The sequence below is a fragment of the Mesoplodon mirus genome (assembly GCF_964341445.2).
Source record: "Mesoplodon mirus genome assembly, chromosome: 3".
Lineage (NCBI taxonomy): Eukaryota > Metazoa > Chordata > Mammalia > Artiodactyla > Ziphiidae > Mesoplodon > Mesoplodon mirus.
Genome location: NC_138978.1, coordinates 172,715,597 through 172,741,015, shown reverse-complemented (window position 1 = coordinate 172,741,015; position 25,419 = coordinate 172,715,597).

Below are 25,419 nucleotides of genomic sequence, written 5' to 3'. Positions count from 1 at the left end.
TTATTCTCGGCTGTGTTGGGTCTTCGTTTCTGTGCAAGGGCTTTCTCTAGTTGTGGCAAGCGGGGGCCACTCCTCACTGCGGTGTGCGGGCCTCTCACTATCACGGCCTCTCTTGTTGCGGAGCACAGGCTCCAGATGCGCAGGCTCAGTAGTTGGGGCGTACGGGCTTAGTTGCTCCGCGGCATGTGGGATCTTCCCAGACCAGGGCTCGAACCCGTGTCCCCTGCATTAGCAGGCAGATTCTCAACCACTGCGCCACCAGGGAAGCCCCAAGGAGTATTAAAAACAATTACAGGTGACTGCCTGCTACCCAGGGCTGTGCCCTCAGTTAAAAAGAAGACTCCTTAGGTGCCTGAACCTTGCCCTGAATCCCTCAAGGTAGAGCATTTCCTACTTCAGCTGGTCTTCCTCAACTGACAATCGCTCCAAACATGGAAAGTAATTCTCACTAATTAGCTATCCCAATGCTAGGACTTCAATTCCCTTCATTTAGCTAGCGCTATTTCCAAAGACAAATCTGCCTCTTCCTCATAGAAATCCAACATTTTCCATAATTTCTTCCATTTTTCATTATATCTTTAAGGTGTTACTTTGCTGAACAAGAAAAGCAACTTTGCCCATGACTGAGTCTTTGCTCAGATTTAAATAAGGAATCCTCATTGTTTTATCTTATCATTGACAGAGGGCTTAAGGATCTTAGGCCTTAACATACTATATAAGGATTTTACACCCTTACCGATTAAAAAAAATCCAAAAGAGATTATAATGTTGAAAATAAAAGTATCGGCACATCTTCATTTACTTTTTCATTCTGCAAATACTTATTGAACATCTAAAATGAACAAGGAACTTGGCAGAGCAAAAGGAATACAGTGGGGATCAAGCAGAGGTGAAATGGTCCTTCTCTTTAGACATACAATCTGGTGAAGGAGACAGACAGACAGATGGATAAATTTACAAGTGCTATAAATCACTATAGAGTAGGCTATAGTCACACGAAATGGTAGCAGGGAGAGAGAGAGATTTGTTCAAGACATAGAAATAACATGTGCAAAGGCCCCAAGGTATGAGCATGCAAAGACCACTACAGAGACTAAAAGGAAAATAATACTGTCTGGCTAAACATTAAATAAAAGCTGACATATGGCAAGAGATGAAACTGGATATGAAAGTGGGAGGCTTAACATGCTCCAGGCCTCAGTAGAGGGAAGGTCCTTTCCAGCTAAAGGTGTGTAACACAGCTTCACCCACTATCACAAACAAGTGCCCTGAGGACTCTCACCCATACTGCCTAATAGAGGGGCAGCTCTTTTTCATTAATGAATCTGCAGGAATAATACCAACTGATTCAGTGGGGGGTTTTGTTTGTTTGTGAGGTTTTCTTTTTAGTAAGACATTCTTTGCAAATAATTTCATTTCCAACAAGGTATATTACTTCCATATCAAGAAATGGATTTCAGTTCCTTAAGGTGAGAGACTTCTTTCCTGAAAAAAACCAAGATCTTCAAAGGGAGGAATTAGTTCTTTTCTAGCCTATGAGTAGTTCTGTCATATGTGGTCTATGAGGGCAGGGAGTAGAATAGTGGACGTGCCATGAGTAAGATTTTGGAGCGGGCCCACTTCATCCAATGCCATCTGTCCAGTAGGGGATCAATAATATGGATCCGGAAAAAGAAGAGCTGAGCCTACAATGGCCTTTAGCATTCACTCAAATTGTTTTCAAGAACTATATAGCTTTCTTATTAAACTTTTTAGCCACAAATAATAATAATACTCTGCTTTTTAAAGCATTTTGAGGATTAGGAAGTGTTTTCACATGCATTATCTTACTCATTCCTCATGAGAACCCAGTGAACTAAGATTTCTTATCCCTTTTTTGCAATGGGAAAACTGGTTCTGAGCAAGTAAGTGACTCACCATGAGACTCTAGTTGATCAATGATCCACGATGAACCAAGGAATCTTTACCTGTGTTCTGTTGCCACGGAAGACTATGAAGACTGACTGGTGTGGTGGTTCTTGCTAAAAGTTTTAAAATAAAAATGAGAATGTAATAATTCTGGCTCTTCTTTTGCATCTGTTCCTCATACATTAAATGTGTTATTTAACCAATGATCTCAACTGCCTCTCAACAGCAGAAGGTTAACCTTTATACAGAATCTATTTCAATATTTCATGAATCCAGACCTAGCATCAAAAGATGATTTGGTAATTGTTTCATCTAGCACATCCTCATTTTCCCTTACATAAGATGAAAATTAACATGTTAATCATCATTAACATTTATTTGAGTATTTGTTATTTAGAAGACACTGTGCTGAGTGCTTTTACATGGATTATCTTGTTTTGTACCTAACACAGCCTTATAAGGTAGGTTCTGACTACTTATCCCATTTTCTAGATAATGAATATGAGGCTTTGAAAAAGTGAAGACTTGCCCAAGTTTTCATAGCTAACAAAGAGGTTCGGCCAGAAATCAAACCAAGGCACTCCAGGGGGCAAACAGTGCCTGTGTTCTCAAAGTCCAAAGTCCCCTCCCCAAATGGCAGGGCTCCATGAAAAATAAAGGCAACCTTTGCAATCAATGCAATCTCAAGGTTATGCGTGCAATTACTGACTCAGGGTTGTGGGCATAGAACATTGTGCACTTTGCATTTCAGTTAGGATGACAACTTCGGTACATTTCGCAGAGATTTAGATTAGCACTGAAATTGCTTCTGAAGCTATGCACTATTCAGATTCAAAGAAAGACTCATTGTTGGGTAGACAGATAAATCGTGCTACTTAATCAGTGAGACAGATGGAATAGCAAATACCCTCCAAGAGTCCCTCGACTAGCCAGCCTGGTGATCAAGGCCCTAGATTTGTGAGATTCAGGAGAGCAATCAGTCAGCAGAGAAAAGAGAGCTAAGTGGTCTATATAGGGATTAATATGCACAAATCTGGCTTCGTTAAGATGCATCATTAATCAGTCAAGCAAACTCACCAAAACTGCATTGACATCAAGTTTACGTGCAAAAGAGAAAACAGTTACCCAGCAACTCTTAAAATGGAGAGGAAGGTGATGTTCATTTGCACATTCTATTGTATTGTTTGCCAAATAACATATCAAATTGCCCCAGTATTCAAAGAAGGTCCCCACTGAATGCTGACCTCACAGGAGGGAGCCCTGAAAGGAGCTGGAAAGGAGCCTCCTTGATATCCTCGGGCTTGGCCACTTCTTCAGCATCCACTGCTGAGGCCACTGCCCACAGAACTTTGGATCCTGGGCACTCTGAAAGGGAGAGAGAAAGGGCAAGAGTTTTGACATGATTTTAAAGAAATTATCCAGTTGGGTAGATTTTCAGTTCGGTTGAACATAGGCCACAGTTTTAGTCAATCTTCTTAACTGTGTTCTTTTCAAAAACTGAAAGTTAAAAATAAACCTTTAAAAAAAAATCCCACCATCATTTGCACAAAAAGCTTATTTCAGTGTGGCTATTGTTTGCCTCCACCAAAGGGCACAAAGCACTCAGAGGGATAATTATGGGGATGGGAGGGACTGAAGACCTGAGCCGTCCTGAAGCCTTCCACCTCCAATTTCTTTCTCCGCTAGAACCTAAGCAATCTGTCAATAATCACCAAACTCACATAATGAGCAGGATAGGCCCAATGTCATGTTGGAGATAAATGCTGAAAACATCAACAACATAATAAGGTAGAATCTGATTTGTATTAACATAATTGTTGTTTTAAAGGTGCCCTAAGCCATTGAGAAATAAGGTGAGATGCATCCATTGGAAAACAGGGAACGGAGCTCTGATGTGATAAAGTACACTGTTCTTGGTGCAAGGTTTGAATTCTGAGTTGGAATCCCAGCTGCTGATATCACCTTGTGCCAGGTCACTACTGGGCTCTGAGCCTCAGGGCTCCCATCTGGCAAATCCCATTTGTAAAATGGGGGTTTTGTGAGGATGAAATAAGGTAACATAAGAAGTACATAGTAGTTGGGAGGCGGTTCTGAGCAGAGAGGACGTTGGGGGAATGAGGAGGCTGCTGGAGAGGGATGGTCCAGGGGCAAGTTTCAGATCTTAAAGGACCAGAGGCAGGATACAGTGGGGTGAGCCGAAATAGGAGAGCTGGGAGGGGACGCTGGTTGGAGGGATAGATTTAGAGATGGTCCCACAGCGTGACTCAAGGCCTCTGGATGCAAAGGTGCCCTGCTGGGTGGTTTTCAACAGGAACCTGTGGATCAGACTAAAGTGTAACCACAAGGAAATGAAGACACGGGACGAGCCCTGGGGCATGAATGTCCAAGTCCGGCATCAGTCCCAGCCAGAGGAGAGTGAGGTTGGTCCCGGCAGGACCGCTAGCCCGCCTCGTCCACAAGCAGCCTCTCACTGTGAAACAAAAGCAGAGACAGACTGAGGGAACCGAGGAGCGGTTTAATGGAGGAAAAAATAAGGAAACCTCAGGGACTCGCCATTACTCATTGATTTCTAGGTATTGGCTGGCTGCTGGCCTCCGAGGGGCACAGAGAGGCTCCTGGCGGATGCTGTGAGCGGGCAAGTTTGGGGGACCCTAATGCACAGGTGATGGGCCTTGGAGCTGACCTGCTTCATGAACCAGTAGCTCCTACAGGCGCTGCAGGCCACGCTCGCAGGTGAGCTTGGCTGCGGAGGAAGAGGAACAGGCCCGCCAGACCGGCACCAGTGGGAACGCGCGCGGCGGAAGAGGCGGGGCAGGGTCCTCTCTGCGCAGCCGCGGCAGCCCGTGGGAGGAGCTGCCTCTGCCCCACGCCAAGTGTCTGTTCCTCGTCCCAGGCCCCGCCTCTGCCCCCGAGGGCCGCCCTCCATGGTGAGGGCCATGCTAGAGGGCCGTTATGGACGACTTCACCTCCCAGCCAGGGAAGGGCGGTGGCTGCAGAGGAGGTGCGAGCCGGATGGAAGCCGGGCTGGGATGGGAACGCCCCCCCTCCCCCGTCAGCTGGGACCCCACAGCGCAGTTCCACGGTGGCCTCGGAACCCGGAGGGCCCGGGCCTGCGGCTCTGCCACCCAAGGGCTGTGTCACCTTGGAAAAGTTACCTCAACCTCGTTGTGTACCCCAGTCTCCTCCTGTGCCTCATGGTGATCCTGAGCCCCGACCCGACTGGATGGCTGTGAAGTTTAAATGAGGTAATAAGTGCTGAAGGTTCTTTTGAGCGGAGTTTCTTTTACTTAGAAGGATTTTTATAAATTTGGAAGACTCTCTAAAAAGAGTACTTGAACTCAGCATCCCTGGGTGCCTGGCATTGCGGGGCGGGGTGTGGGGGAGAGTTCATGAGTGGGCATCAGGCATTGCTGGCGCCCCTCCATTACCCCTTGAAAGCTGCAAAGCTTTGTGTCTGTGGTGTATAAACCCCGCCCCCCCCCCACCAGGGACAGGGCCTACTGAGTGAGATGCTCAGAGGGACTCAAGAGAGTGGATGCCTAGGGGGGGTTCGCGTGACTTTAGGACTGGCGCTTCTCAGCCTCAGCAGTACTGACACCTGGGGCTGGATCGTTCTTTGTCATGGTTGGGGTGGGGTATGCTGCCCTGTGCATCGTAGGATGATTAGCAGCGTCCCCAGCCCTCGCCATGAGATGCCAGGAGCATCCCCTCCGATTTGTGACAATCAAAAACGTTTCCAGGGCTTCCCTGGTGGTGCAGTGGTTGAGAGTCTGCCTGCCGATGCAGGGGACGCGGGTTCGTGTCCTGGTCCGGGAAGATCCCACATGCCGCAGAGCGGCTGGGCCCGTGAGCCATGGCCGCTGAGCCTGCGCGTCCGGAGCCTGTGCTCCTCAACGGGAGAGGCCACAACGGTTAGAGGCCCGCGTACCGCAAAAAAAAAAAAAAAAAAAAAAAGTCTCCAGACATTGCCATATGTCCTCAGGGAGGAGAGTTGGGGACAAAACCGTCTCTGGGTGAGAACTACTGCTTTGCAGCGGTCCCTGGGGGGTGAGCCCTCAGAAGGCGGCTGTTAGGTGCTGTGTTGAGTTTAGCGAGATTACTTTTCTGAACCTCGGTGGTCTCTGCCTGCTTCTTCTGTGCACCATCTGGAGGCTCCCATGAAGCCATGGCAAACGTTTTTTCAAAGTTGACGGACACAGACTTTTCAAACCCCAGCCCTTTCAGATACGAATTACTGGTTCCTAAAGCTGGTTGGGCAGCTGGATCGGCTGGAACTCAGTTTTTATTGTGTTTCTTTTCACTCAAACCCAAATATTTTTAGAGCATTACACGCAGTGCGCTAAGTCACTCAGCCCTTTACTGTTAATTGACACCTGAGCTGCTATTAAAATTAAACAATTCTGTGGCGAAAAAAAAAAAAAAAAAGAAGTACATAGTAGGGCTCCAAAATCATCTTTTTTAATAATTTAAATGGCCAAGTTACAGAGGTAAAATGCAGGCAACTGGGTCATAGAGTTATAATGCCACATGCAAAAAAAAAAAATAGTAACTCCTTAATTAGGTAAAACATTTTTAAAATTTAATTTAATTTTTTTATATAGCAAGTTCTTATTAGTTATCCATTTTATACATATTAGAGTATACATGTCAATCCCAATTTCCCAATTCATCACAGCACCACCACCCACCTCCACCGCATTCGGCCCTTGGTGCCCATACGTTTGTTCTCTACATCTGTGTCTCAGTTTTTGCCCTGCAGACCGGTTCATCTGTACCATTTTTGTAGGTTGCACATATATGCGTTAATATATGATATTTGTTTTTCTCCTTCTGACTTACTTCACTCTGTATGACAGTCTGTAGATTCATCCACATCTCTACAAATGACCCAATTTCATTCATTTCTAAGGCTGAGTAATATTCCATTGTATATTTGTACCACATCTTCTTTATCCATTCGTCTGTCGATGGGCATTTAGGTTGCTTCCATGACCTGGCTATTGTAAATAGAGCTGCAGTGAACATCGGGGTGCATGTGTCTTTTTGAATTATGGTTTTCTCTAGGTATATACCCAGTAGTGGGATTGCTGGGTCATATGGTAATTCTATTTTTGGATTTTTAAGGAACCTCCATACTGTTCTCCATAGTGGCTGTATCAATTTACATTCCCACCAACAGTGTAAGAGTGTTCCCTTTTCTCCACACCCTCTCCAACATTTGTTGTTAGTAGATTTTCTGATGATGCCCATTCTAACTGGTGTGAGGTGATACCTCATTGTAGTTTTGACTTGCATTTCTCTAACAATTAGTGATGTTGAGCATTCTTTCATGTGTTTCTTGGCAATCTGTATATCTTCTTTGGAGAAATGTCTATTTAGGTTTTCTGCCCATTTTTGGATTGGGTTGTTTGTTTTTTTAATATTGAGCTGCAAGAGCTATTTATATATTTTGGAGATTAATCCTTTGTCCGTTGACTCGATTGCAAATATTTTCTCCCATCCTGAGGGTTGTCTCTTCATCTTTTTTTTTTTTTTTTTTTTTTTCCCCGTACGCGGGCCTCTCACTGTTGTGGCCTCTCCCGTTGCGGAGCACAGGCTCCGGATGCGCAGGCTCAGCGGCCATGGCTCACGGGCCTAGCCGCTCCGCGGCATATGGGATCCTCCCAGACCGGGGCACGAACCCGTATCCCCTGCATCGGCAGGCGGACTCCCAACCACTGCGCCACCAGGGAGGCCCTGTCTCTTCATCTTACTTGTAGTTTCCTTTGCTTTGCAAAAGCTTTTAAGTTTCATTAGGTCCCATTTGTTTATTTTTGTTTTTATTTCCATTCCTCTAGGAGGTGGATCAAAAAAGATTTTGCTGTATTTATGTCAAAGAGTGTTTTTCCTATGTTTTCCTCTAAGAGTTTTAAAGTGTCCAGTCTTACATTTAGGTCTCTAATACATTTTGAGTTTATTTTTGTGTATGGTGTTAGGGAGTGTTCTAATTTCATTCTTTTACATGTAGCTGTCCAGTTTTCCCAGCACCACTTACTGAAGAGACAGTGTTTTCTCCATTGTATATCCTTGCCTCCTTTGTCATAGATTAGTTGACCGTAGGTGCATGGGTTTATCTCTGGGCTTCCTATCCTGTTCCATTGATCTATATCTCTGTTTCTGGGCCAGTACCATATTGTCTTGATTACTGTAGCTTTGTAGTATAGTCTGAAATCAGGGAGTCTGATTCCTCCAGCTATGTTTTTTCCCTCAGCACTGCTTTGGCTATTCTGAGTCTTTTGTGTCTCCATACAAATTTTAAGATTTTTTGTTCTAGTTCTGTAAAAAATGCCATTGGTAATTTGATAGGGATTGCATTGAATCTGTAGATTGCTTTGGGTAGTATAGTCATTTTCACAATATTGATTCTTCTCATCCAAGACCATGGTATATCTCTCCATCTGTTGGTATCATCTTTAATTTCTTTCATCAGTATCTTATCGTTTTATGTATACAGGTCTTTTGTCTCCCTGGGTAGGTTTATTCCTAGGTATTTTATTCTTTTTGTTGCAACGGTAAATGGGAGTGTTTCCTTGATTTCTCTTTCAGATTTTTCATCATTAGTGTATAGGAATGCAAGAGATTTCTGTGCATTAATTTTGTATCCTGCAACTTTACCAAATTCATTGATTAGCTCGAGTAGTGGCTGGTGGCATCTTTAGGATTCTCTATGTATAGTATCATGTCATCTGGAAACAGTGACAGGTTTACTTCTTCTTTTCCAATTTGTATTCCTTTTATTTCTTTTTTCTTCTCTGATTGCCATGGCTAGGTCTTCCAAAACTATGTTGAATAATACTGGTGATAGTGGACATCCTTGTCTTGTTCCTGATTTTACAGGAAATGCTTTCAGTTTTTCACCATTGAGAATCATGTTTGCTGTGGGTTTGTCGTACATGGCCTTTATTATGTTGAAGTAAGTTCCCTCTATGCCCACTTTCTGGAGGGTTTTTATCATAAATCGGTGTTGAATTTTGTTGAAAGCTTTCTCTGCATCTATTGAGATGACCATATGGTTTTTCTCCTTCAGTTTGTTAATATGGTGAATCACATTGATTGATTTGCGTATATTGAAGAATCCTCGCATCCCTTGGATAAATCCCACTTGATCAGGGTGTATGATCCTTGTAATGTGTTGTTGGATTCTGTTTGCTAGTATTTTGTTGACGATTTTTGCATCTATATTCATCAGTGATATTGTTCTGTAATTTTCTTTTTTGTAGTATCTTTGACTGGTTTTGGTATCAGGGTGATGGTGGCCTCATGGAATGAGTTTGGGAGTGTTCCTTCCTCTGCAATTTTTTGGAAGAGGTTGAGAAGGATGGGTGTTAGCTCTTCTCTAAATGTTTCATAGAATTCACCTGTGAAGCCATCTGGTCCTGGACTTTTGTTTGTTGGAAGATTTTTAAACACAGTTTCAATTTCATTACTTGTGATTGGTCTGTTCTTATTTTCTGTCTCTTCCTGGTTCAGTCTTGGAAGGTTATAGCTTTTTAAGAATTTGTCCATTTCTTCCAGGTTGTCCATTTTATTGTCATAGAGTTGCTTGTAGTAGTCTCTTAGGAGGCTTTGTACTTCTGCGGTGTCTGCTGTAACTTCTCCTTTATCACTTCTAATTTTATTGATTTGAGTCCTCTCCCTCTTTTTCTTCATGAGTCTGGCTAATGGTTTATCAATTTTGGTTATCTTCTCAAATAACAAGATTTTAGGTTTATAGATCTTTGCTATCATTTTCTTTGTTTCTATTTCATTTATTTCTGCTCTGATCTTTATGATTTCTTTCCTTCTACTAACTTGGGGTTTTATTTGATCTTCTTCTCTAGTTCCTTTAGGTGTAAGGTTAGGTTGTTCATTTGAGATTTTTCTTGTTTCTTGAGGTAGGCTTGTATTGCTATAAACTTCCCTCTTAGAGCTGCTTTTTCTGCATCGCATATGTTTTGGATCATCGTGTTTTCATTGTTATTTGTCTCTAGGTATTTTTTGATTTCCTCTTTGATTTCTTCAGTGATCTCTCGGTTATTTAGTAAAGTATTGTTTAGCCTCCATGTGTTTGTGTTTTTTATTTTTTTTTCCCTGTAATTGATTTCTAATCTCATAGCATTGTGGTCACAAAATATGCTTGATATGATTTCAGTTTTCTTTAATTTACTGAGGCTTGATTTGTGACCCAAGATGTGATCTATCCTGGAGAATGTTCCATGGGCACTTGAGAAGAAAGTGCAATCTGCTGTTTTTGGATGGAATGTCCTATAAATATCAATTAAATCTATCTGGTCTGTTGTGGCATTTAAAGCTTTTGTTTCCTTATTAATTTTCTGTTTGGATGATCTGTCCATTGGTGTAAGTGAGGTGTTAAAATCCCCCACTATTATTGTGTTACTGTCGATTTCCTCTTTTATAGCTGTTAGCAGTTGCCTTATGTATTTGGTGCTCCTATGTTGGGTGCATATATATTTATAATTGTTACATCTTCTTCTTGGATTGGTCCCTTGATCATTATATAGTGTCCTTCCTTGTCTCTTGTAACATTCTTTATTTTAAAGTCTATTTTATCTGATATGAGTTTTGCTGCTCCAGCTTTCTTTTGATTTCCATTTGCATGGAATATCTTTTTCCATTCCCTCACTTTGAGTCTGTGTGTGTCCCTAGGACTGAAGTGGATCTCTTGTAGACAGAATATATATGGGTCTTGTTTTTGTATCCATTCAACAAGCCTGTGTCTTTTGGTTGGAGCATTTAATCCATTCATATTTAAGGTAATTATCAATATGTATGTTCCTGTTACCATTTTCTTGATTATTTTCGATTTGTTTTTGTAGGTCCTTTTTTTTTTTTCTTTGTGGTATGTGGGGACTCTCACCCTTGTGGCCTCTTCCATTGCGGAGCACAGGCTCCGGACGTGCAGGCTCAGTGGCCATGGCTCACGGGCCCAGCCATTCCGCGGCATGTGGTATCTTCCCGGACCACGGCATGTGGGATCAACCCGTGTCCCCTGCATCAGTAGGTGGACTCTCAACCACTGCGCCACCAGGGAAGCCCTGTAGGTCCTTTTCTTATCTTGTGCTTCTCAGTTAAAGAAGTCCCTTTAGCATTTGTTGTAGAGCTGGTTTGGTGGTGCTGAATTCTCTTTGCTTTTGCTTGTGTGTAAAGCTTTTGATTTCTCCATCAAATCTGAATGAGATCCTTGCCAGGTAGAGTAATCTTGGTTGTAGGTTCTTCCCTTTCATCACTTTAAATATGTCATGCCACTCCCTTCTGGCTTGTAGAGTTTCTGCTGAGAAATCAGCTGTTAACCTTATGGGAGTTCCCTTGTATGTTATTTGTCATTTTTCCCTTGGTGCTTTCAATAATTTTTCTTTGTCTTTAATTTTTGCCAATTTGATTACTATGTGTCTCGGTGTGTTTCTCCTTGGGTTTAACCTGTGTGGGACTCTCTGCACTTCCTGGACTTGGGTGGCTATTTCCTTTCCCACGTTAGGGAAGTTTTCAACTATAATCTCTTCAAATATTTTCTCGCGTCCTTTCTCTCTCTCTTCTCCCTCTGGTACCCCTATAATGCAAATGTTGTTATGTTTAATGTTGACCTAAAGGTTTCTTAGGCTGTCTTCATTTCTTTTCATTCTTTTTTCTTTATTCTGTTCTGCGGCAGTGAATTCCACCATTCTGTCTTCCAGGTCACTTATCAGTTCTTCTGTCTCAGTTATTCTGCTATTGATTCCTTCTAGTATATTTTTCATTTCAGATTTTGTATTGTTTATTTCTGTTTGTTTGTTCTTTAATTCTTTTAGGTCTTTGTTAAACATTTCTTGCATCTTCTCAATCTTTGCCTCCATTCTTTTTCTGAGGTTCTGGATCATCTTTACTATCATTTATCTGAGTTCTTTTTCTGGAAAGTTGCCAATCTCCACTTTGCTTAGTTGTTTTTCTGGGGTTTTATCTTGTTCCTTCATCTAATGCATAGCCCTCTGCCTTTTCATCTTGTCTGTCTTTCTGTGAATGTGGTTTTTGTTCCACAGGCTGCAGGATTGTATTTCTTCTTGCTTCTGCTCCTTAAGTAGGTAAAACTTGATGTCCTACTTTTATAAGCATCATAAGGCATTTATTTGTTTAAAGAAGATAAATAAGAAGATGAAAAGGTAAATTTTTTGTATAAAATACATAAATGTTCTGGCAAACCTAAACTGTAGACTATACAAGGAAAATCTATAAGAATGCCAGAATGATTTTACTGCATTATCACAGAAAACCAAAACAACTCATATAAATGTAGCATCAATTTCAAGGCGGCTTCAGGGAACAAATACTGTGACTTAGGCCAATACTAAAATCTCATCATGCTTTGCTCTGTGGGCTTGAAAAAAAACTCTGTGATGTGACTCTCTGAATAACAGTGTGTCTTCCTGGGGAGGTTTCTCCCTAAAGTAACACTATGTTAAATCTTTTCATGGAAATGATCATCCTTAGTTTATCTTTTGTGTAAATATAGATCTTCTTGTATCTCATCTGTTCGTGACTACTGATGCCAACCCCCCATTACTCAGGAATCCTGGGAGTGGAAAAGGACATCCGCATGAGGCAGGGTCCTGGATAGCAGCCTTAGAATGAGTTGCACTGTCAGACTCAGGCAGACCTGTGTTTGAGTCCTGGCTCTGACACTTCTGACATGTACTAGCGATATAAGCTTAGACAAATTAGTTAACCAATATAAGTCTCAGCCTCTTCATCTGTAAAATGGGGATAATATTTCAGATCTAATAGTTCATAACTTATATGAGAGAATGCCTGTAAAGCCCTGACAACAATAAATGTCAAGAAATGTTGGCTTTTGTCAACTTCCTCATCCTGGCCAGCACAGAGCCCAAGAGGGAGCTCCTTACATTAGAGCCTAGTGCATCTAACACTTGTATTTTGCTCTTGACAAAGAGCAAAAAGAGAAGTTGAGGGTGAGAGTGTGAGAAGAAGGGGAACATATCAGGGTGGAAGTATCAGCACAAGCTAAGGGCCAGAGACATGAGAGAGCCCTGAGATGATTAGTATTGCTGGAGAATAAAGTGGGAGATGAATGAGGAGGAGAAGTGCTGAGAGATGTCTGCAGAGGGCAGGGGCCAAAGTTATGAGAGCCAAGTATGCCTTTTCAAGTGTCTGTATTTGGGATAGAATTTCTCTCCAAGAATGAGCAGTGCACATTTGGCGAGAATGTCACATGTGCTCTCATATCACTCAGGAGCCTGAGAATGTGGACAGGCAAGAGAAGGAGGAACACCCAGCAATTATGATTTCAATAAAGTAACATTTATCCTCAGTTACAAACAAAAAGAGAATTTGTGGCATTTGTTTTTTTCTGCCTGATATTGGTTGATTTGGGTCATAAGTCTTAACACTGCCTTAAATGAGTACCATGCCCTCTAAGTTTCTAAAATTGCAAGGTAAGTGTTTAAGAAAGACAGATAAAAACAGAGATTTTGTTCTTTTTGTTTTTTTCTGAGCTTAACCTTAAGGGTGAAAAATAAGTCTTCCTTCGCATCTCCACACCCACACAGAACCCTGGCTTCCTACTATTACCAGGGCTGTGCTAATCTGTGTTCTCATTGTAGGATGCAGCCCTACATAATAACCTGTGAGTAACTTCACACTGAGGAGTTGTGTTTCAGATTTGGCTCTTGGAGGTCAGGAAAATAAAAGCAGCTCATAGTCCCAGGCAGGATCTCCAGTTACTGGGAATGAGCAAAACTTGCTGAGAGAGAGGGGGAGGACGGAGGCGTGTGGGTGCCAATCTGTAAGCATCTCCAAGGTCATGAGATTTCTCATTGCCTCCTCTCCTCTTCCTCCTTCGTCTCCTGCTTCTCATGCATGATCTCAGGCCCCTATTCCATCACATGGTTAAAGGAGCAGCTACAAAACAGGAACAGTCAAACCCTCATGAATTACTTTGTAAAAATTGTATTTACAAACTGATAAGTTCCATATTATCAGTTCTGATGAAATTTTTCCAAGGGCTCAAAAAATCTGGCAAGTGCTCTCTTTTCCCACGGCAAATAGGTGGGAGTGTGTGGCAGATCAATGCCTAACACATAGTAAGCGCCTACTACAAGACTCTAAGCCCTGTTCTCTGTGCTTTATGTAGATGTCTTCTTTTAACCATCTTTACAACCCTAAACTACAATCGTGACCATTTTATGGATGAGAAAACTGAGGCACAGAAAAGTAAGCAGCTTTCCCAGGTCTCACAGATGGTAAGTAGTACAACCAAGATTTAAATCTTGGCAGTCTGTTACTAGAACCCGAAAACTTACCACTATTATAAAACCTCCCAGAAGAAATACATCCATGAAATCTCCTAACTGTAGAAAATAGACCAAATGTTATCAAAGCCTCTTGAATGCATATTATTCAAATGGATAAAAGTGGTTTACTATGTCTTCCAGGATTCGTATTGAAACTCACCCTGGTATTTATGATAATGTTCAAAATAGATGTGAGAGGTAAGAACAAGTGCCCATATAAGTGATGTGGTTACTGTTCCTGTATACCAGTGCTCCAGCCCTAAATGTCTGAACTACTGGACTATTGTCCACTTTAACTTTGACCTTCCAGCCACTCTTGTTCCTGACCCACCAAACTCCTCATCCTGGCCTGGCAAAATGCACCCTTTCCTGCTGACAAGCATGACCTAGTGCACTAAAAGTCACAATGCTAAATATTCTTCTGTCCGCATTTTTTCATCAAACAGATGACTATCAACTGCAGCATAATGCCCATGAGAAGGTTTGAAATTAAGTGAGGGAAGGCTCTAAAGTTAATGTCAAAGAATTGTATGATACAGCACTGTTTCCAGAGTGCTCACCATGGCACATTGCCCTGTAGAGCTGGGAATGCAGAAACAAAGGCCTCCAGTGTCGTTTGCATTTGTAAGAAGACTGAATTAGTGTTGCTAGGAAACAAAACCTAAGTTTTCTATTAAATGTACTTTCAGCTTATATGTCACACCTCTCCCAGCCTGAGTGAAACACAATAAAGGAAGAAAACTACAGTTCTTTTATTAAAATGCCTCAGATCATGTATTCCCCAGGTAAAGATAATCCATAGGATAGATCTACACATATCTCATCATAAAAGTGATTCAGCTACACCCAGATTTTAGTATATGGTGGGGAAAACCACATAGGGTGACCATAGGAGCATATGACGTACAAATTGCTCTTGACTCTATTCCTGTGGTCACAGTTGTGACCTAGAAGTCTCAAAGGATATATATATACATATATATATACATATATATATATGTGTGTGTATATATATGTATACATATATATATGTATATATATATACATATATATATATATATGTATGTATATATCAACAACAGAAAAGAGAGGGAAGATTGGAATGAATGTGGTAAGGGAGGAGGTCAGAAAGGTGAGTTGGGAAAGTGGAGAGGAAGAAAGCAAATTGTGGAACCAGCTCAGTGGTTAGGGATGAAGCTCAAGACTTTCAAAAGGGAGTTGACCAGTTGACTGACATTGTAAAACAAAAGGAGGAAATTGATTGCTGGTTGAGTCAAACCAAACCAGGTGTCAAGAGACTATCTGGGGAAGGGATATAAATGTCACTTGGATGAAGCTGAGTTTGCACAAGTATGAGCTCCTCCTCCCTTTGCCAAAATGCTGCCATCTTAAAGAAAACCAAGCAAGCGCTCTGCTGATTGCTCAGATGTGAGTGTGTGCACACTTCTAGTGACTTGTCAAATCCTAGTCTTAATTCATTACCAATCCCAAGCATCTGTGAAGTCATACATGTTTCTCAAATCTCCGCTCAAACCTCTTTCCCAGGGACATCTACCCCAACTCTGCAGACTAGATTCAATCCATGTTATACACTCTCGAAGCCTGGCTGTCATTTTCTGCAAATCACTCACAAGAAATTACATAACTCTATGATTTTTTTCCTGTTTTTCCTTTACTAAACTGTAAGCTCCTTGAGTGTAAAAAGTATGTTTGTTTCTGTTTAGCGTTATATTCCCAGTTCCTACATAGAGCCCAGCATATAGTAGGTGTTCACCTTAACTTGTTCAGTGAATGATTGAATGTATCCTAAACAGATATGATCAGAAGGTAAACAAATCAACTCCATGGGGGAGTAAAGACAACAAGCCTTCAAGGCCAACAGGAACCCACAGAATCACAAGTCAACTTCTGCCTGAACTTCCTTCCCAAGGAAACATATACTCCCAGACAGCACAGCTCAGAAGTTGGACCAGAAAAAAACGGGATCCATGATGAGTTTTTGTCGCAGCCTTACCTTCCACATACAATATCAGGGCTTGGCTTTTCTTGTATGACCATGAGAGGCTTTCAAAATGAGATTCTGAATAACTTCTTAGTGTCTTTTTGTGTGCTGACTTCAGCCAAGGATCACTTGTATATCCTGGGACCGGAAAGATTTGGGCCTCATGAATAAACAGCCTCTTGGATCAGGCACAGAAATCATCACAACAGTACTTGGCAATTTCCTAGCAACTTACAATGGTTGTCCCCACCAGGATGGAGAGATACGATACAGTTTCTTCATCTACTTCAAGATTCTATAAATGTTGTTCCTCTTGAAAACAAGTAGCCAGAGGCGGAAAATAGTGACTACACAAGTTCTTCTGCAACTGCAGGAGAATTAAGAATTACATCCAGCTCCAGAGGGGAAGCAGCAGACCATGTTTCAAGACCCATTACATAGGCTGTTTGAGTCACATTAGTTTTAATCAAAAGCTGTTTTATTCATTTGTGCTGTTCCATCTGTAATATTAAAGTAAGGTGAGGAAAGTGTCAAGAAGAAAGGCTGTAGAAGATACCACAGAATACCTAAGAGCAAATTTATAAGATTGTACTAATAACTGGGTCTTCACCAATATCAGGAAAAGGGGCATGAAGAGAGGACTGCTCTGATGGATTCAGACGCTATTGGAACTTTCCAAAGTAGAGAGTTTCCTTAGAAGAAGCAGAAGGAAGGTTATGAAACAGAGGAACTCAAGCTTGAATACTGGTTTGGCCACTGAGCTGCGTGAACTTGGGCAAGTTACTCCTTCTTTTGGAGTCTCAGTTTGCTTATTTTAGAAAGGAAATAATAATATCTGCCTTGTAGCGCCATTTCAAGGTTAGAATGAATATGCAGAGAGATGCCAGACTAGTGTCTGGCCCATAGGAAGTTCAATAGTTCAAACCTCTCTGAATCGCCCTCCTCATTTCTCCATTTTTCCTTATCTCTCTGCCACCATCCTGGACCACACCACGTTTCTTATATTCACGTTGCTTTTTTTTCATGTAGCCTGCTGAACCTAGAGGTGTCATCTTCTTGACTTTAAGTACCTGTGACACCTGGAGGGGTGGGATAGGGAGGGCGGGAGGGAGACGCAAAAGGGAGGGGATATGGGAACATATGTATATGTATAACTGATTAAATTTGTTATAAAGCAAAAAAAAAATTAAAATTAAAATTAAAAAAAAAAGTACCTATGACAGTCATGGCTTGAATTGAATATTAACTCTACCTGTATGGCCCCATAGAATGAGTGAGCAAGAACAAAAGTGAGGGAGGTAGAGGGGAAGAGAATGAGAGAGCAGATGTGGGCAAGCAAAGTCTGGAGACAGAAACCGTATTTGATTATGTGCATTTGTCAGAGGCTCTGCCTGGTGCCTCTAAGGCTCAGGGACATGTGATGATCAGGAATAAATACAGCTGAGATGGCACTCAGACATCTGCTTTCCTCTTGGCCCCTCTTCACGTTCATTCTCATTTTTCTTTCACTCCCCACTCTGTCCCTCCAGATTTATGAGGAGGAATGTTTAATCCTCCTCCTTTATGATCCTAGCCTTTGGGCCTGCCCTAACCCTGCCTTCTTCCACTATCAGCTTGGTGAGCTTTGGTCCCTGGCTTCCATGCTTTTGCTCATCCTCAGTCTAGTGAAGAGTGATTCTCCTGTGTCCCCTGACTCCATCTGACCCCAGGATTTCCTCTGCAGTCTCCTTTCAATCGGACTCATTTTGGCTTTCAATATCTTCCCTCTCTACCCCTCCTCAAAAGGTTTCCTAAATCCAAGACTGTCCCATGTAGTTCTTGGCCTCCATACTTTGTGGCTCCAGTTCTGTCTCCTGACTAGTTTATTCATTTTTCCTGTCTCCTTGAATCAGGAAGACCAGGAAAATGTCTTGTTAGTGATGTTTGCCTACTACAAGTCTAACTCTAACCCTCCAGAAGCCTGACTAAATGTGAGCCTTGAACTAGACACTGTGGGGGCTATCCAGGTATTAAGACCTGGACTCCTGCCATCAAGGGACTTACATATAATTGGCAGGTAACATAGAGATTTTGATGATATAAAGAAAACTGGCTACAAAAAGTCCCATGTTGAATATAATAATACTGTAGAATAGTGTTTATCTAGGAATGAAAACACCAGAAGTATTCAACAACAAAATGGGTGAATATGGATCATTCCATATAGATCATTTTTGTGATCACACACTTTCAAAGTTATGCCAATATAATGAATAAAATATGATTTACTAAAGTACAGTGCATAGGAAAAATAGGATCTGCTCAGCTAAGAATCACCAGTCAGTGATTCCATACAGACCAGACCTGATACAGACTGAATGATGCAGAATGTGAGGTATAACTGCAAGGACATCATTCAAATCTTATCAGCAATTGATAAATTCATAGTTCTTTATTTTTTGTATACTTCAAGAAGAGCACTAAGGCATTGAGTTTCAAGTAGAACACACCCACACACATATACACATAAAACATGCAGAAGCATTTTTGTAATCATTGTACTTCTTTAGTTAAAATATTTAAATTTTCAGAATTATTAGAAACAAATCAATAATGGCATTTTTTCTGATGTAAACAAACAAGAGCTATTGAACTAAGGAAAGTCATATTATTCAAATAACTGAACCGGTAAATTAAGAAAGCACATCAACCTTGCGTATTAGGTATCTGTAGGTAAGTAGTATTCATAGATCACCTGGCATCTGTGGAGGAGATTTTCAAAGGGGAATGCTTAATCAGAAATACAATGACCTCAGCTGGGCTCCCAGCTTGAATGGCTCAGGGTTTCTCCTTTTGTATCCTAACTGAAAGCCATGGTGATGAATAAAAATAAAGCCAGATAGTCTCTAAGTCTGTTGCCTATTTTTGTTCCCCTAGTTTAAATTTTCATGCTAGATAATATATTATCTCACATTCTGTACTTATTTTTTTAATTTCTAAGAAAGAGTGTAGAGGCATTCTTACTTTTTTCTTGATACTAGTCATACCTCCTTTGTGATTAGGGTACAGATAAGCAAACGTATGCTATCTTTTCTTTATTTTTGAAATAGAATTGCATAATTAATTGAATTTTAATGCAGAAGAGCCACATATTGTGGGAGGAAACATTCAGATTTGAAGTGTCTTTCAGGAGACTCAGATGGTTAGAATTACGTAGAAGCATCTGGGATTTTTCATAGCCAGAAGATGATGTCAAAGATGAATGGTGTCCAAATATTTTGTTTAAACCTTGGAATCATGTGGCATCAAGTCAAATCATACAGAGAAGGACAAAACATAAAACAACTCAAAGCAGAGCTATTGTGATCAAAAGAAAGGATAGATGGCTTGAGGCTGCAGGTACTTCTACCCGCATCGTCCCTAATAGCCCTGGAGGCACCTCTAAGGCAACCCTGGGGCTCCAGGGAGCACAAAGTGAAAGCCACTGCTTATTATGGGATGCAAATTTTCATAGTCATGGAAGGAAAACAATTGAGAAAAAACTAAAGAGGATATTACAAAGTGGTAAAACACATAAAATAAGCTTCAGGGACATTTATTTTAGAATTGGGCTTGATATAATGGAAGTAGTAAATATGAGGTTGATAAAATCTCTTACTGTGCTCTGATTCAGAGTCTGTTTTCTGTTATCCTGCCAGAGACTCCGAAGTCAACAGATATAATCACAGTGAGACAGAATATGAGGAAACTTATCTCTAGATATTACACAAAGTTTCACCCTTCCCAGCCCCATAGTCTAGGACCAGAAAAGCATTAGAATACTTTTATAACTTTTGAACAAATATTTAAGGAAGGTCTGTTATGTATCAGGCACTGTTTTAGGCACATGGACTACAAAGGTAAACAAGACAGACAAGGTTCACACAACTACATTCTAGTGAGGGAGACAGAAAAACATGAACTAAACAAAGAGAATTTCAGAGAGTGAAATGAGCTTTGAAGGCAATTAAACTGCATAACAGAAAAGAGATACAGGGATGATTGCATCCTTAGGACCTACTCTTCTAAGCCTGTTTTCTGTGCTCCTGCTGGTAGAGTAACATTCTTCTTTGAATTGTTTTTTTCTTTTTGTGCTTAGTGTAAGACGGACCTGAGGTTACCTCCCTTTCAGAAGAGAATCCTTTACACTGGGAAGGTCTAAAAGAATGCGTTAAGGCAGTTATCCCCTTGACTTCAGGAAGAAACTCTCTCACGTCTGTATTTTTCTTTCTGTCTTGTTTCTCCCCAACAAAATGGTGAGATATCCAGGGTCAATATTAGGAATTGGGTCCAGGAAAAGAAGATGAATGAGGCTACCTATTCTACCTTTAATACATCCTATTGGAGAGGGATAAAATGATTCTAACCTATCTCTCTAGATTGAGTCATCATTTTGCAGTTTTTCATTAACTCTCTGTATAACCCACATGTGAACATATGAAGACTACAGGCTCCTGATGGAGACCTTCAGAGTTCAGGAACCGCAAAGCCTTCCTCTTTCTATCATGAAGATATAATTAATATTGTCACTCCTTCTCTTAAAATGTTCCTGGCAGCAGCAGTAAACTCACGTGTCAGGTCCCACGTTTGCACGGGCCCTTCCAAACCCTTGAGAAAGGCCCTAGCAATATGGTCATATGTTACTATTAAATTTATAAAATAGTATATTTTTGGTCATTTCCCCAAATTATATTTCAGGCTCCAAAAACCCATGTCTGTCCCTGAGTATTATTAAGCATAGAGCTTATCCATCTACAGTGCCAAGGAGGTTAAAGCTGCTCAGTATCCACTTGTTATATTAAAAATAACATTTAATTTTTACTGTATTATATTTAAATATAGACTTTTCTCAAAAGAATGGCATTGGTACAACAAACTGTTTTGATGTTTGAACTGTCTACTTATTTAATAGTACCAGTTACAATCATCCTCACTTTCTCAAATAAGTAGAAATAGAAATTCATCCTGTTGTCTTTGTTTCCAAAAGTAAATGAATAAGCCACTGCTCTGAATGTGTGATAAACTTTCATGTTTGACATTAATACCAGAACAAAATCTTATTTAAAAGTTTGGAGAATATTTATTTGTAATGAGTTAAGTCTATTTCCTCCCCAAGTTGTTTTTTCTTTTAATGATACCTAAATGATGATGATGTGAAAAGGTGAATCACAAATCTGTTACTTAACATTCCACAGTGACTGGCAGATTTGGGATTGGAACCTAGGTCTCCCCACACTGAAGTTTGTCTCTTCTTTTTGCTACTTTGCATTGATCATCATCCCCGTGACCTACAATGCATTTTCTTTCCTGTTGCTATCTCTTTACAACACCTGGAAAAATCCAAATTAAGGCACTGTTGATAGCGGTGGGTAGAACAACTTATCAAGGCAAAGAACTTGTTCAAGAACTCTGAACAGAAGGAATCAGTAATACTCAGCCTGAACTCATCCTGCCTTCTTCAGGAATCCAAGGTGAAGGGATAGGGAAGGATCTTTGTATTCTATGACCAGTTAATCACTAAGGGGATATTGCCCTTAAGCTGAAATTATACATAATTGCCCATCTCTGGGAACCCTGCCTCCCAGGTAATGAGAATTAAGCTAAAATACCTTTGTTTATCTCATGTGAAACATCCTAACCAGGCCCACCTGTGAATGGCTGCAAGAAAGAAGAAATTAACAAATCCCCTCCGGAGGCTGACCGGAACCAGGAAATGCTTGACTTTACTCCCTCCCCTTTTAGTATAAAAGAAGCCTAAATTCTAACGCAGGCAAGATGGTTCTCTGTGGGGGCCAGTCTACCGTCTTCTTGGTGTGCTGGCTTTCTGAATAAAGTCACTATTCCTTGCCCCAACAGCTCCTCTCTCAATTTATTGGCCTGTCTTGCAGTGAGCAGTTTGAGCTTGGACACGATAACACATTTAGGCACAGCCCACCAGGAGCCTTGCTGCTCATGGCTGCCCGTTCACATCAAGCCCTAGCAGCTGCTGGAGCCACTTGTCCTGGGACATCTTGCCTTCAAAATTCCCCAGAGCAGCACCGGCTGCCCCAGCGCTTGGCCGTAGGAGCAACGAATCAGCATTTGGGAACTGACAGCTTTATCCAGTAGGGTAAGTCACTCCGGTGTGTACAGCTGGAAATTTTATTCTTCTCCAATTGGGGCTTTTTCTCCAGAATAAGCCAGTTTATTTGAGGTACCCTGTTGGAGAGAGGACATAGTTGTATTTCCTCTCCATCTGGAGCTTTTTCTCTGGAATAAGCCAATTTGTTTTGTATTTGAGCGCGGTACCCTTTGGAGAAAGGAAAGAGTTGTTGGACTTTTACCTGATTTGTGAATCGCTTTGTTTCTTTGGATATTTGAGATTGTGTATGCAGTTTGTGTTTTCTTGAATTTCTGCCTTTAAAAATGGGGAATGTGGGCTTCCCTGGTGGCGCAGTGGTTGAGAGTCCGCCTGCCGATGCAGGGGACCCGGGTTCGTGCCCCGGCCCGGGAAGATCCCACGTGCCACGGAGCGGCTGGGCCCGTGAGCCATGGCCGCTGAGCCTGCGCGTCCGGAGCCTGTGCTCCGCAACGGGAGAGGCCACAACAGTGAGAGGCCTGCGTACCGCAAAAAAAAAAAAAAGGGGGGGGGAATGTTTCAACTATCCCTAAAGAAAGTCCTCTGAGGTGCATTTTGAATAAGTGATCTGATTACAGCTATGAACCCATGGATGAGAGGGAGATGATATTTTATTGTAACAATGTGTGGCCAGAGTACCTGTTAGGATCTCCACAAGGGGTTTAGCAGGGTTATCCTGGGACCCTGTGCACCATGTACTGCTACCCTTGCTGTGTTAATGATATCATTTATGAACTACTGTGTGGTTGTTATATGTAAAACCCCAAGTCTAAACTTGAGCATTTATTTAGGATTTTCTGTTTTTCCTATGGCTTTTTTGTTTCATTTCATTCGGTACTCTCTCCATTTACAGCCAAATCAGCTTTGTGATATTTAAAACTTACTGATGTCAAATGGAGAAAAGGAACAGGAAAAAAAAAAAAAAAAAAAACTTGTCTGTTCTTGTCCAAGAGTGGGACATTCCCAGGAAGAAGAGAAATGTTCCACTTAGCTCCTAAAATCACCAAAAGCGACAAAAAGATATAGAAATATCTTTTCCATAAACATTAGTATAAACGATGTAGCCATCTCGACAGTGACCTTGATTTGTCCCGTCTGTCAGAAACACACTTTGAATCCAACCTCTATTGCAACTGATGGGTTTTACATTGTTGTAGCTGATTCATGGCTGAAATTTTGGAATGAGAACTATGAGGTCCCTGTTTTTTTATGTGTTTGTACATGTGTTATAGATGTGTGGCATTGCCAAAATTAATTTGTAAAAGAGCTTTATTTAATTAGCTTAAAGGAAATTAAGTGCTTATATAAATACTCAAATACAGGACTGGCCAGAAAGAATTTTGGGTTCACATGGTCTGGGAAATATTCAGTAATTGATTAATATCTGGTATTAAAGTTAGCTTAAGCTTATTGGTTTGATTAATACAGACACGTCTTTAGAGTCATCAACATTAAGTATAATACAATAGAAGTATCTAGGTTTACTAGAAATCAAATAAGACCTTATTATTCCTGTTACTAAGTTTATCAGCAAGGAAAATAACAATATGAGAAAGCTTTTAAGTAAATAAAATAGAGATAAATGCGGTTAGAGTTTTAGGTAAACTCTATAGGAATAGTTATGTTTTGGGAATAGTTATGTTTTAGCAATGTCTAACTAAAATAGTCTCTCCAGGTTTTCATAACTTGAAACTAAGTTAGTTGAAGAGAATTCGTTGACTACCTGGGTCATCTCAAATACGATAAAATATTAGAATGCTAATTGCTGGGCAGGTCTAAGTTTACCTATCTTCCTCTCCTAAGAAGAGGAAGACTAAAGCATAAATTTGTCAATTAGGAAATACTGGTATGACAAACAGTTTACAATTACTTGCGTCTTGATTTTCACTAGAGATTAAGGTTTTAAGGTTAAGAATTATAAGGGAAACATATCAGTATGCAAAGATGTAGGCTGTGTGTTTTCATCAAAGAAGGTATGAAGAATGAAAATGCATTTTGTTAGAGGGAAAATGGTGGTTTTGTCCTAGAATCGGTTGTCTCTGAATGGAAAAGAAAGTGTGGGACAGATAATATGGATACAGAAAATTATGGAAACTGTGGAGAAGGAACACTGAAAGTTTTGTGCATGGTCAGGATTGGCTAAGATTAAAGTTAATTAAGAAAATGATTTTTAAAGGTAAAATGGTACACAACCTGAATTTGGTTCTCTAAGAGGACAAAGTTTTCTTAAAATATTGAAGTGCTTTTGGTAATAGATTTTGAGTTTCTTTACGTGATCTGTATTTGCCATTGAGGTCTTTTATTATCACTGGTTAAAACTTTTTGATATTTTTGACAGACTTCCCAAATACCAAATTCTAAATGAAGTTCATTTGACCTCTAGCTAACTTTGAGGTTTTCCAAAGGGTCCCTGGAACACCTCAAGTTATTTGTTTTCTTTCCATATCAGAAATATTAAAGTAATTAGGCTTATTTGGTATGTTAAATTATGTGGGAAGCATTGTCAAATAAATGGTGATTAAAAACTTGTATCATATGTGTAAACATTATTAATATACACACTAGAAATTATATGGAACTCCTAAAATTCTGTTATATCTTGGTAAATGATATCAGTCATAATTATCTTAAATTGTATGTCACAGCAGTAACCAATTTTCTTTTCAATTGCATTGTAATCCCAGCTGGTTGATGCCAAAGCTAAAAGGCTTCCTTTTAATGGTTAGAGATGATCAATTGATATTCATGGTTTTACAGTGGCTTTTGAATGATTCTATAGCTATTTTGTGATGAAGTGGGAAAGAATGATGAAATCCTTTATGTGCAAGCAAGCATTTGTGGCATTACATCTGGGAAAATAAGGAGAGGAATGAGAGTGAAGATATGTTGCTTCAAACCTTAACTCCTGCAGCTGAGCTGGCTGTCCCAGCTTCTCTGGCCATTATGCCAATATATCCATCCCTTCCTTTCCTATCCAGCCCCAATTCCTGACACTGGGACTAAGGACTTCCCCTCTTTCTAGAGATCAATTAGAAAGTCCTGTGTTAGTTTCT